The sequence below is a fragment of the Miscanthus floridulus genome, chromosome 16 (genome assembly GCF_019320115.1).
Source record: "Miscanthus floridulus cultivar M001 chromosome 16, ASM1932011v1, whole genome shotgun sequence".
NCBI classification, from domain to species: Eukaryota; Viridiplantae; Streptophyta; class Magnoliopsida; order Poales; family Poaceae; genus Miscanthus; species Miscanthus floridulus.
The window spans coordinates 78,759,938-78,771,647 of NC_089595.1; positions in this window are offsets into that span (position 1 = coordinate 78,759,938).

Genomic DNA, 11,710 nt, shown 5'->3' on the forward strand with positions numbered 1-11,710 from the left:
GGGACCGGCCATGTGCTCCCGAGCGGTGCGGCGACGCTCCGCCACGGACACGACGGCGTCAGCTCGCCACTGGGGACGACTCCGGCCAAACTGGGGTAGGCACGAGCAAGATAAGGTCATAGCGAGTCTAGCGGGGTAGTTGGATTACACTCTACCACCCGGTGGAGCTCAACCCCCGAATTCTAGGGTTGCGGCGGCTTAAGTGACCGGCGGGGAGGATTTGATTAAATTGGAGAGGCTCGGGGTTTGACTGTCGTTTGATTCGGGCTAATCGGCTAGCTAGCTGGCCTGGCTACTCGCTGGCGCACACAATCGAACGAGGGGCTCTGTGCCGTGTGAATTTGACCACGCGGCGCAGGCCAACGCGTCGGTTGTGCGCTTCCAACGACGGCGACGTCTCTATGGGTACGGGCACGGCGGTGACTTGTTCAAACGGGAGAGATAGGGAGGTAAGGGGGTCTCGGCGGTACGTCCTCAGGCGCCCTTGATAGGGTCGGCATTGGCCTGGCGTGGCGTGTGGCGTGTGAATGCGCTTCCCCGACTCGGTTGGCCTTCGCACTCGAGCGCGCGTGCGAGCGCGCAGAGGTGGCAGCAGCGAGCGGGGAGACCGAAGGGAAGGAATGTAGGGTTGCAGCGTGGCAGCATGACCTGCTCCACGCTTGTCATGACGCGGCTGGCTGCGAGCGCGGTGCCAGTGCGCGCGTGCGGCCGAGTCACGAGCGTGTTTGGATGCGAAGGTCAAGGCGAGGTCGTCGCGGCGGTGTAGCGCATCGGTCAAAAAAAAACACGGCGAGGCTAGGGCAGGGTAGTAGTACGGGCAGCAACAGCAGCACTGAAGCAACGGGCAGGCCGCAGCGTAGCTCGGAGCAGGGTGGCTCGTGCGGCACGCGCATGGCGACGGCGTGGGGGGGCTGGGCGCATGCAGACAGACGCGGCAGGGAGGGCAGCAACGCGGCGCACAGCAGAGCGAAGCAGCGCAGGCCGGCACGGCGGCAGGCGCATGCCGGGCGCAGCAGCGGCGTCGGCACGCGGCGCTGGCACGCGGTGAGCACGCCCACGGCCAGAACAGAACGTTAGCACAATTTTAAAGCGATTCAAAAACACCTAAACAACTCGATTGAGTTTAGAAAAAAGCCACACTTCTGTAGAGCATACTACCAGCTAGCAAAACAACCAGAGAACACAGCTTAAGCTTGGACAGGGAGTGAGATCGAGCAATGCCAAAACGGCATTGTCAATCGCGTTCCAGAGCTTGAACTGAGCAAAACAAAGATGTTTTTAGCTATGCTTAGGCATTTAATTGGTGGCCAAAACATTCCCTAGCAAATCTAACAACCATCCTAAATTGAGATCTATGTTTGGACACAAACATTAAGAGCAAAGAAATCACACACTTGTTTAATAATTTTCACAGAATTTAAATGCCAAAATGGCATTGTCAAGTTATTTTCAGACGAAAAATTTGCCCTAGTGCTGATTTGAATTCAAAATTCAATTTTAGAGCTATCAAAAGTGCTAGTGAACAACATCTGAATTCCAAAAACATGGTTGCACTTTCATCCACTAAACTTGTACTTCAAATTTTATATAAGCCTTTAACACATGTTATATATTATTTTAGCTCAATAAAAATTACTTTGCAAGCTTAATCAATATTAACCAAGCATTTACTAGAATTTGCTAGGGTTTGTTATTAAACATTTTAAGCATTTTCTTCACACTTTTCCAAAACAAACCCTAAACAACTTTTGTTTAAAAGATTATTTAAAAAAATTTAAGCAACAAAGCAAAGATTGATTAGTCACACTTAGTGTTTTTTATTCACAAAAGTTATTTGAACAACATGTGATCCTTAACAATTTATATAGGAAATCACTACAAAACAAGGAAAACTTATTTACTAGGGTTTATCAGGTCTTAACCTCTATACTAACTGAGCCGTAACACTAGGGGTGTTACAGTCAGCACGGTCACAACATGAGAAGAAACGCCAAGAATAGAGCTACGGTTAAAAGAAAACGACTACCGAGAGTTTTAAATTATAAAAGAAAGGAAAAACCTACATGCTTCATTTATTTTAATTAAGAAAAACCATATAAAAGTTATTAATTTAGTTTAGTCAAAATATATTTAAATTTCAAAAGCCGAGTTAAACTAATCATATTTTATTCATAAACATCCAGATACCATTTAATCAAATTAAACTTTAACTTTGTAAAAAAAATGTGCATGTGAAAGCATCTAAACGAGTTAATCATATATGCAACATGTTTAAACAAAGCAAGTATAATTTAAATATATTTATGTTAGCAGTTAATCATATTAACAATTATTACAAAAGACCGACATATAAAACCTATTGATTTTAATTATAAAACTAGTTGTATATAGATTAATTAATTTAATATTTAATCATATACGGAAAACATGTGACATGAAAAGCAACAACACTAACGTGTAGATTGCATCGAGACGAATCTAACACAACTTGAACGGAGCTAAACGAAATTAAAACGAAGAAACAGCGGTTATTTAACTAACCGGTGGCAATCTCGTAAATAACTTCATCTTCTACCTTGTGCATCTCGGACAGAATCTGGCCACCATGGTCATGGGGATGGAGCTCCGGCCGTGGGGCTCAGCTGGGGCGAGCAGGCGGGGCTCGGCTGCCTGCCAGCCGGTGGCAGCGGGCTGCACTGCCTGCGCGCTCGTGCGTGGGGCCAAGGGGAGGCCGGCGGTGGCTGCTGTACTCGCGCGAGCTTCAGGCGGCGGCGTGCCGCGCGGGGGCACGGGCGGCGCGCTGGGCCGGGGCCGCGGGAGGCCGGTCTCCGGAGCGGCGACGGCGTAGGGCTGGGGCAGCAGCGGGCCTGAGGGAGAGGCGCACGGCCGGGAAAACGAAGAAGAAGACGACGTCCATGGTCAGCTCGCCAAAAAAGTTGACCGGAGGAGGAAAACGAAGGGAAAACCGTCAGGATGGATTTGTACAACCAAATATACCATGGTGTAGACAAGGAACCTTGTGGTGGTGGTGGTTGACGTTGGAACTAGGTTTAGCCACAAAAGAATTCGTCGGAAACATAGCTGAGGAGAATCTCGGCTTTAGATCTATTGATATAGGAGCGGCGGCTACTAAAACGTGTTGTATTTTTGGAATCCTAACGCCGAAGGCTACGCCGGCCTATATATATTGGTAAGGTTTTAGGCCGATGAAAAAATGAGATATTTTATTATTTTCGAAATTAATTAATTTCAGAATTAAAATAATTTTAGAAAAGTCTAGAATTACTATTTAAGCCATAAAAAATATTCTAAAAGCTTTAAAAATTCAGAAAAAAATCTCAGAGATACTTTGGAACATGAGGAACTCAAATAAAGTATTTGGAGCTCATGCAAAGATATTTGTGGGCATCTAAAAATTAGATTATACTCATAGAAAAATAGGAAAAGGCTCTAGAAAAAGCTAGAAAAACTCCCGAGAAGTTTTGAGAGATAGGTTGATAGATGATGATCTCATAGGATAATTTGGATTATAAATAAAATATTTTGGGAGGCTCCACATAAAAGGTTAAGATGGAAAAAGAAATTTGCTGACAGAAAAAGACAAAGACAAGCTGGAGAAAGATAAATGACTTACTAAATGTGTTTTTTGAAAACTTTACACACTCACAAGTCATAATCAACCAACAAGCAAGCATCACACCAACCAAAGCCCATCTATTTATTTAGAAAAGTTTGAAAGTTCACATTTTTCTATCTCTAAATTTGTGCAAACTTAAACTAATCTTGGAAAGTTTTATACCAATATTGAAACCATTCATTTTATTTAGTGTTTTCTATGTACGGCCTAAAATTGGAAATTTTGGGGTGTGACACTGGATCCGGCCGTAGGGGCCGCACCGACGCTGGATCCTATCGGGAAGCCGGCCGCTACCTGCGTGCGTTGGAGGAGCTCGAGGGAGAGGGAGGACCTCGACCATATCCGCATCGAAGGAGCTCGAAGGAGAGGGGGGACGCTGAAAGGTTCTTGTGTGGTTTTGGTAATTGAGTGACAACCTAGGTGGACTAATTGTGTTTATGTGAGATACACAGGTGATTAATCCACAGGTACATATGTGTGAGCAATATATGCCATGAAGGTGAAAATGGCCTGGAGATGTTGCAAAGCTCACACATGTGATGATGAAGGAGCTCATTGCACATGAGACACGACATTGAGTCATGTGATCAAGGTGGAGAAGATCAAGATAAGACTTGGCTTGATGGACCGGTTGCAAGCGTGAAGGGCAAGTCAGAGGCTTTGGAGCGATGGACCGCGTGGCGGTAAAGCTTGAGCAAGACTTGGCGCCGATGGACAAAGGCAACGGTGAAAAGCAAGTGATGTCAAGATCGATGAACCAATATAATCACGTGATGATATGAAGTGGATCATATCATTGTTGATCATGTTGGTGCATGTGTTGCATCAACATTGGAGGAGATGGAATGAAATGTGCAAGGCAAAGGTATAACCTAGGATATTTCATTGCACCAGTCATAGGTGTGTAGAGAAGTTGATGACCGGGTTTAGGATAGATAGCCGTACTATCAAGAGGGGCAAACTTGTTTGCATATTGGTCATCTAGTGCCACTCGAGTGATCTAACTTTGCATCATCGCTAGGATTGAGTGGCGTGGCAAGTTGAGTGGCTAATCCTTTGAAAAATGATTGTGAAAATGCTAACACACATACACATAGTGGTGTACACTTGGTGGTGTTGGCACATTTCCAAAGGAGATGAAGTTGGAGTTAATGTGGATCAACTCGGCGATGGAACAGAAGTGAGAAGGGTTCGAAACTCCACCGGCAGAGTGTCCACCCGTAGAGTGCGGATAGTCCGACGATGCCACCGGCGCCCTGTTCCGAAAAGATAGGGTCTCACAGAGTGGACCGAACACTGGTCACATAATAACCAGACACTGGGTTCCTGTGTCCGGTCAATAGTGGCAGTCAGTGGGTAGGCGTCGGTCTTCGACCGGACGCTGGCGCTAGAAGTGACCGGACGCTGACAGGGTGCATCCGATCAAGGTGACGTGTGATGATGCAGGCAGAGCAGTGTTGCTGGAGGTGACCGGACGCTAGTGCTGCGTCCGATCGTGACCAACCGGACACGTCCGGTCATGTCTGGTACCTTATTGGAAACGACTGGACGCTGGGGTTCCTGAGTCCGGTCAGTTCAAGCTGCTGCGTCCGGTCGACAGATGACCGTTGAGATCGGGCGAACAGCGTTTGAAGAAGGGGACACGTGGCGTGCATCGCACGACCGAACACTGAGGTCCAGCGTCCGGTCGATCGGACTAGAGCATCCGGTTGTCCCGACTCTTGCCTAGTGAAGGGGTAACGGCTCTATTTGTTTGTGGGGTTATAAATTGAAGCCATAGTTGGCCTTGGGCCATAACCTGAGCACACTAGAGCCTTGGTGGCTTGTGTAGTAGTGCTTGGGAGCCCTCCATCTCACATATACTTGATAGTGATCATTCGATTGTGTGAGAGAGCGATTCTAGTGCGATTGCATCGTGAGGTTGCATCGAGTGGCACTAGGTGATCGAGTTGCAAGCTGGTGGTACTTGTTACTCTTGGAGGTTGCCACCTCCTAGACGGCTTGGTGGTGGTCTCCGTCGAAGCCCGCAAGAAGCTTGTGCGGTGCTCCGGAGAAGAGCTTTGTGAGGGGCATTGTGCTCGCCCCGCAGGAGCCACGAAGAGCAACTCTAGTAAAGCGTGTCATTGAGCTACCCTCACTTACGAGGTAGGTCCTTGCAGTGCCTGACGTGTGGGCTTGGCGGATGATGCCAATTAGCCGCCGAACCACCAAGTGAGCGGTCGACACAACGGAGACTAGCGTGTTGGCAAGCACATGAACCTCGGGAGAAAAATCACCATGCCAACCTTGTTCTTCCCGTTGGTTTGCATCCTCGTTACACAAGCTTGTACTTGCTTTTATATATATTGTGCTTGTATAGTTGCTCTTGTAATTAGTTAGCTTATGTAGCTTACTAGTTACCTTCTTGCTTGTGTAGCATAGAAGTAGCTCCCTTGCGTGGCTAATTTGGTTTGTGTAACCTTGTTAGTCACATTGCTTAGTTTGTGTAGCTAAGTAATTGCGCTCTCTAATTTGGCATTGGTTGCCTTGTTATTGAGCATTGCTAGTAAGCTTAGGTAGCTTTGTGCTTTTGCTTACTAGTTTGTGTAGGAGCTTCCTTGTTGCTTAAGGTACTAGTGGCATAGGTTTGTGTGACCTTACTCCTAGAATTGGTTAGGTGAGCTCTAGCTAGCCCAGCACCTTTGTTGCTTAATTAGTATCTTTGGAAGGTGCTAGAGAACATAGATAGAGGGGTATAGTCTTGGCTAAACCGATAGTTTCAATTCCGCACTTGTTTCGGTTAGCCAACACGATTAATTTTAGAAAGGACTATTCACCCCCCCCTAGTCCGCCATCTCGACCCTACAGCGCGCCACTCTGGCCGCGCCACCACGCCGCCCAGGGAGAGGAGGGTGCGCTGCCGCACCATGCGAGGGAGAGGGAGGGCGCGCCGCCGCGTTGCGCAGGGAGAGGAGGTCGCGCCGTCGCGGAAGGAGCCGCCCCGTGCGCGCACCGCCGTTCCGAGAGAGAGAGGAGAGAGGTGCCTCTGCCCCAAGAGAGAGGAGAGAGACATTTTTCTAACTTGGGCGAGCTACGGGTGAGGGAGAGAGAGGATGGTTAGGGTTTCATTTGTTTATATAGTGTGACTTGATTCCTGGCCGAGAATGGGCTTCTAATGGGCTCGGCCACATTAAACGCCTCTATAAACCGATTTTGCGAGGCTGGGCAATTGTAAATGCCTCCGTAAATAAAATGTCCGCCTCGATAAATTGATTTAGCGAGGCGGCCATTTTTTTTGGTGCCCGGTAAATAAACGAACACCTTCGTTAATCGTCGGACATTTTATGAGGCGGTTGGTTTTTGTAACCGCCTCAGTTAATGTTTGGGCAGTGTCTTGTAAAATTATTTTTGTAGTAGTGCATATAAAATTTGCCACTTCATCTTAAATACACCAAAAGATCGTTCAATAACATTCCGAATAGATGAATGTATTCGGTTTAAACTTCTCTTTTGGGGTCTGTGAAACTCTGGTATATGATATCTTTCACCCTTGTATGGGGCGAGGTATCCTGGATGATTTGGGTAGCCCGCATCAACAACATAATACTTCCTTAAAATAGAGGCCAAGTCATTCACATTGTACATAATTATATATATTTATAAAAACAAGATAATATAAAAGGAAGACCAAAGTTACTTGTATGCTACCTTGTGGAGGATGAGGGAACACATCTCGGTCAACCCTTATTGCATGATATAACGCACTCATGTCATGCATAGATCTCGGTTGCCCGGGTGTCACATATGTGAAACGCAAGTCAAAATCACAAACGGCGAGGATGTTCTGGGTTGCACTTCTTGATCGTCCAATGTATCTCGCTTGATCATCTGGTGGAAGAGACACATGATAATAATAGTTTTATAGTTAAGTTAGTATTTTGGTTAGAGTAGTATAATAATAGTTTAATAGCTAAGTTAGTATTTTGGTTGACGTGGAGAAGAGAAAGGAAGAAACAGAAAAGTCCGACTCATATGCAAGCAATAAATTGGACATAAAAGCATATGTAGTGGTAGGGTCTGCTTGGTTGGCTTTTAATTTTTGCCCAAACAAAATCATGGCCAGTCAAAATTTTTAGTTATGAATTGGTTCATTGTCAAAGAATTGCCACATCAATGTTGATGACCAAAACTTTGGCAAGTCTCTAGAAACTGCTTAAATTGCATAAGAGAGAAAAGGTGATTTCTACTATTGTTATGGTACTCAACCAAATATACACATATGTTTTTTGTCCTAACTTTGACAACCCTTGATTTTAAGTCTAATTTTTGGCTTGCTATAATTTTAGTTGGACAAGAATTGGAAACCAACCAAGCAGGCTCATAGACTTAGATAATAAGCGGATGTAAGAAGGAATATAAAATAATAATAAAACTTTTATAAATAAATTGAATACAACTATTATGTAGTTGGCTTTTATAACTTGACTTGTATCGAACCTTTGCATTTAGGATACTCCCAACCAACAAACTATATGGTTTCTATGTTCATTAATTAAGGTGTCAACTAAGTATAAAGATGATGCGTCAATTAAAGAAGAGAGACAAGGAAATGGTTTCTTAGACCATTCTCGGTGGGAGTTTCATCAGGGTTTTATTTGTATTTAATATGCTATCTTGAGGCATTTTTTGATGATGTGGCAGCATTTTAAGAAGAGAGAGAAGAAATAAATTTTATGGGGATGAAACTCTCTTAGCACGATTACCAACTTTCTATGAGTCAAAAAAAATAAATGTCTATGAAACCATTAAGGGTGGGCGTTTTATCCATGTTTCATTTTATTCTATATGACATGGCAGTCTTGGAAACAATGCTATAAAACTCCTCACTAACACTGGCCTTAGTAGCCTGTCATATAGATATTTTTATGACATGTCAATGTCTTTACGAAGAGAGAGGAGTTTCATGGGATGAAACTATTTTGGCACGATTACCAACTCTACATAAGTCATAGAATTAAATGTCTATAAAATAAATGAAACTATACATTGAGAGTGTGTGTTTTATCAATATTTTACTTCATTCTATATGATGTGTCAGTTTTGAAAACAACACCACGAAACCCTCCACTCACATGAGAAGCAAAACATGAAAAGATGTGATAGATACATGATGGAGAGAGAAGACAGGTAATTGGACAAAAATATTTTATAGAAACTATCCATTAAAACATAGTTGTGTACTTCCTATGTCATTTTTAATTGTTGTTCTCATTTTCTGAGAAGTCAAGCATACTCAACTTTGACCCAATATATACAAGAAAATATTAATATTTATAATACATAATTAGTATCATTAGATAGATCGTTAAATCTATTTTCATAATAAACTTATTCAAAGATATAAATACAACCAATATTTTCCTATAAACCTAGTTAAATTTAAGAAAGTTTGACCAACACAAATAATATAGCGGCACTTAAAATATCATCTAAATAAATTATGTAAAGTATAGAAATACTACCCTTAGGGCAACTATAATGTACTTAGACTACTTGGTCTATGTGAGTGAGTCCGGTGTCAGTGGGTTGTAGTTATTTTTGTTGCTGCAAGGTTAAAATCTAAATGGACCAAAATATATGGCCCAACTAACATATAAAAAAGGACACCCAACCGTCCATGCTTCTTCTCCCCCACTCCCTGCCTCGCGAGTCATGAATCCATCTGGCAAACCGTAGCCTCCACCAACCATGCCGCCGCTTTCGCTCATTGCTCCCTCTGCACTTTGCCTTTTCTCCATGCTTCGCGCACTGCAGGCAGCCATCTCCATGGGCTGCATTGTCCACATGCACCCCGCTGGGGCACAGACCCATTGTAAGGACCTGCTAAGCCTAGAGGGGGTGAATAGACGTACCTAAAAATTCTAAACACAAGCTCAAAGCAGCGAATCAGCGACTGTCGGTACTACCGACAGATGGACCGGTACTACTAGTCCTAACTGGTACTACCGATGCAACCTGACCAGTACTACCGACCCCTAACATGATGCTATGAAAACTGAGACAAATCGACTTCAAAATTAGATCTACGAAATACCCCACTTCCTAAGATGTCGATGAAGTTGATGTGGTACTTCCTTGCCCTTGGAGCACTTCCAATTCATAGATCGGGGTCAATACCTAAGAAATAGCTTGAGAGAAAGATAGACAACGAAGAACAAGTAATCACAACAATAACAAGCACATGGGACACAAGGATTTATCCCAAGATTCAGCTCGCCACTAAGGCTTGCCTACGTCCCCGTTGTTGAGGTGACCACAAAGGTTGGAGTCGTAATCACAACAATAACAAGCACATGCGAAACAAGGATTTATCCCAAGGTTCAGCTCGCCACAAAGGTTAACTTGAGTTCTTCACTAGAAAAACAAGGGTAATACAAACTTCCCAAGATTCTCCCACAGATCGGGAGCTCTTAGGCGATGCCTAGCCAGCTAGGGGCAAAGCCCCAAAAGTAATAAACACAAATCACACCGGCTTAATGGAGAAATCGAGTGCTCAAGCTTTGAAATGAAGTTTCCCTCACTCAATCCCCTCTCTCAACTCAAATCTTGCACGGATTTAAAACTTTGAGCAAAGAGAAGGGGGGAGAGGCTTGAAGGCTAGAGAGGAGTTTAGGCTGAAGTTCTGGTTGCAATAGTGAGTGTCCCAATGGTTAGAAATGGGAGAGTGGCTTTTATACCACTCCCCAAAACATTGCCATTCTGGGCAGCATCGGTAGTACCAACGCCTACCGTCGGTACTATGAACAGACTAGGGTTTGACCAGGGTAATGTCCGAACGATCAGATCTACCAAGAGACTGGCGGCTCCGGTACTACCGACTATAACCGGTACTATCGACACTAAGGGTGCTGGTGCAAGGCAGATGGATGTCAAGCAGCCGGTACTACCAATCAAGGTCGGTACTACCGAAGATCTGGGCGTGCCTAGGGCTGGTACTACCAATAGCTTGGGCGTGCTAGGGGTTCGGTACTACCGACCAAGGTCGGTACCACTAGTCCTAGCAAAACCAAGGAAGGTCCTCAGGACAAGGTACATTGGTACTACCGGTGGTGACTGGTACTACTGACAGTCAACAGCAAGTTTTTCTTCCCACGTGTCCATGTTTGTGAAAGAGTGTCTCTCAACGTATTTTAAATTAGATGCTTGAGCACTCTACCTCCTTTAGACCAATTTGGTTTGCATCCCTCTTTGTATGCGGCATATCCTAAACTCAAATTTAAAACGAATGAGCAAAAAGAATCGCTTGAGTTTGGACGCCAATTGACACAATTGAATTGAGGGGTGTCGTTTCACCGAACTTTCTCTCTAAGTCTTTCAATGGACTAATATCTACATTAACACTTGATAAACTCATTAATCCCTAATTTGGATGTCATTAATCCACCAAAACCCATAGCGGGGGTGAAAGGTCCTTAATGGCTAGAGGAGGGTGAATAGCCTAATAAAAATTCTACAAAACACTTAGAGCAACTTAATTAGTCAATTAAGAAGCGAAGCTTTTTGCACTAGCTCCACTAAGTGTTGCAAGCCACCTATCCAAGCAATTTTAGTATATTATGATCTCTATGACAAACAATGTCTAGGTCACTACTCTCTAAATTAGTGAGCAAGTAAGAGCTAATTACTTCTATCTAGAGAGCTATTACTAGGAACTACAACTATCACTATACAAGAGTATATGAAAGTAATGCAAGTGATAGAGATAGTTACCAACACCGGCAAGAGACAATCAATCACAATATGAATATCAAGTGAACCAAGGAGACGAATGACACAATGATTTTCTCCTAAGGTTCACGTGCTTGCCGACACGCTAGTCCCCATTGTGTCGACCACACACTTGGTGGTTCAGTGGCTAATAGGTGTTTCACAAACCCAGCCCAACAAATGGACACTGCAAGAATCGAGCCACAAGTGAGGGTAACTCAATGACACGAGCAATTTACTAGAGTTACCTTTTGGCTACTTCATCAGGGAAGGTACAATACCCCTCACAAATCACCGGGAGATGGCCACGAATAATCACCAACTCAT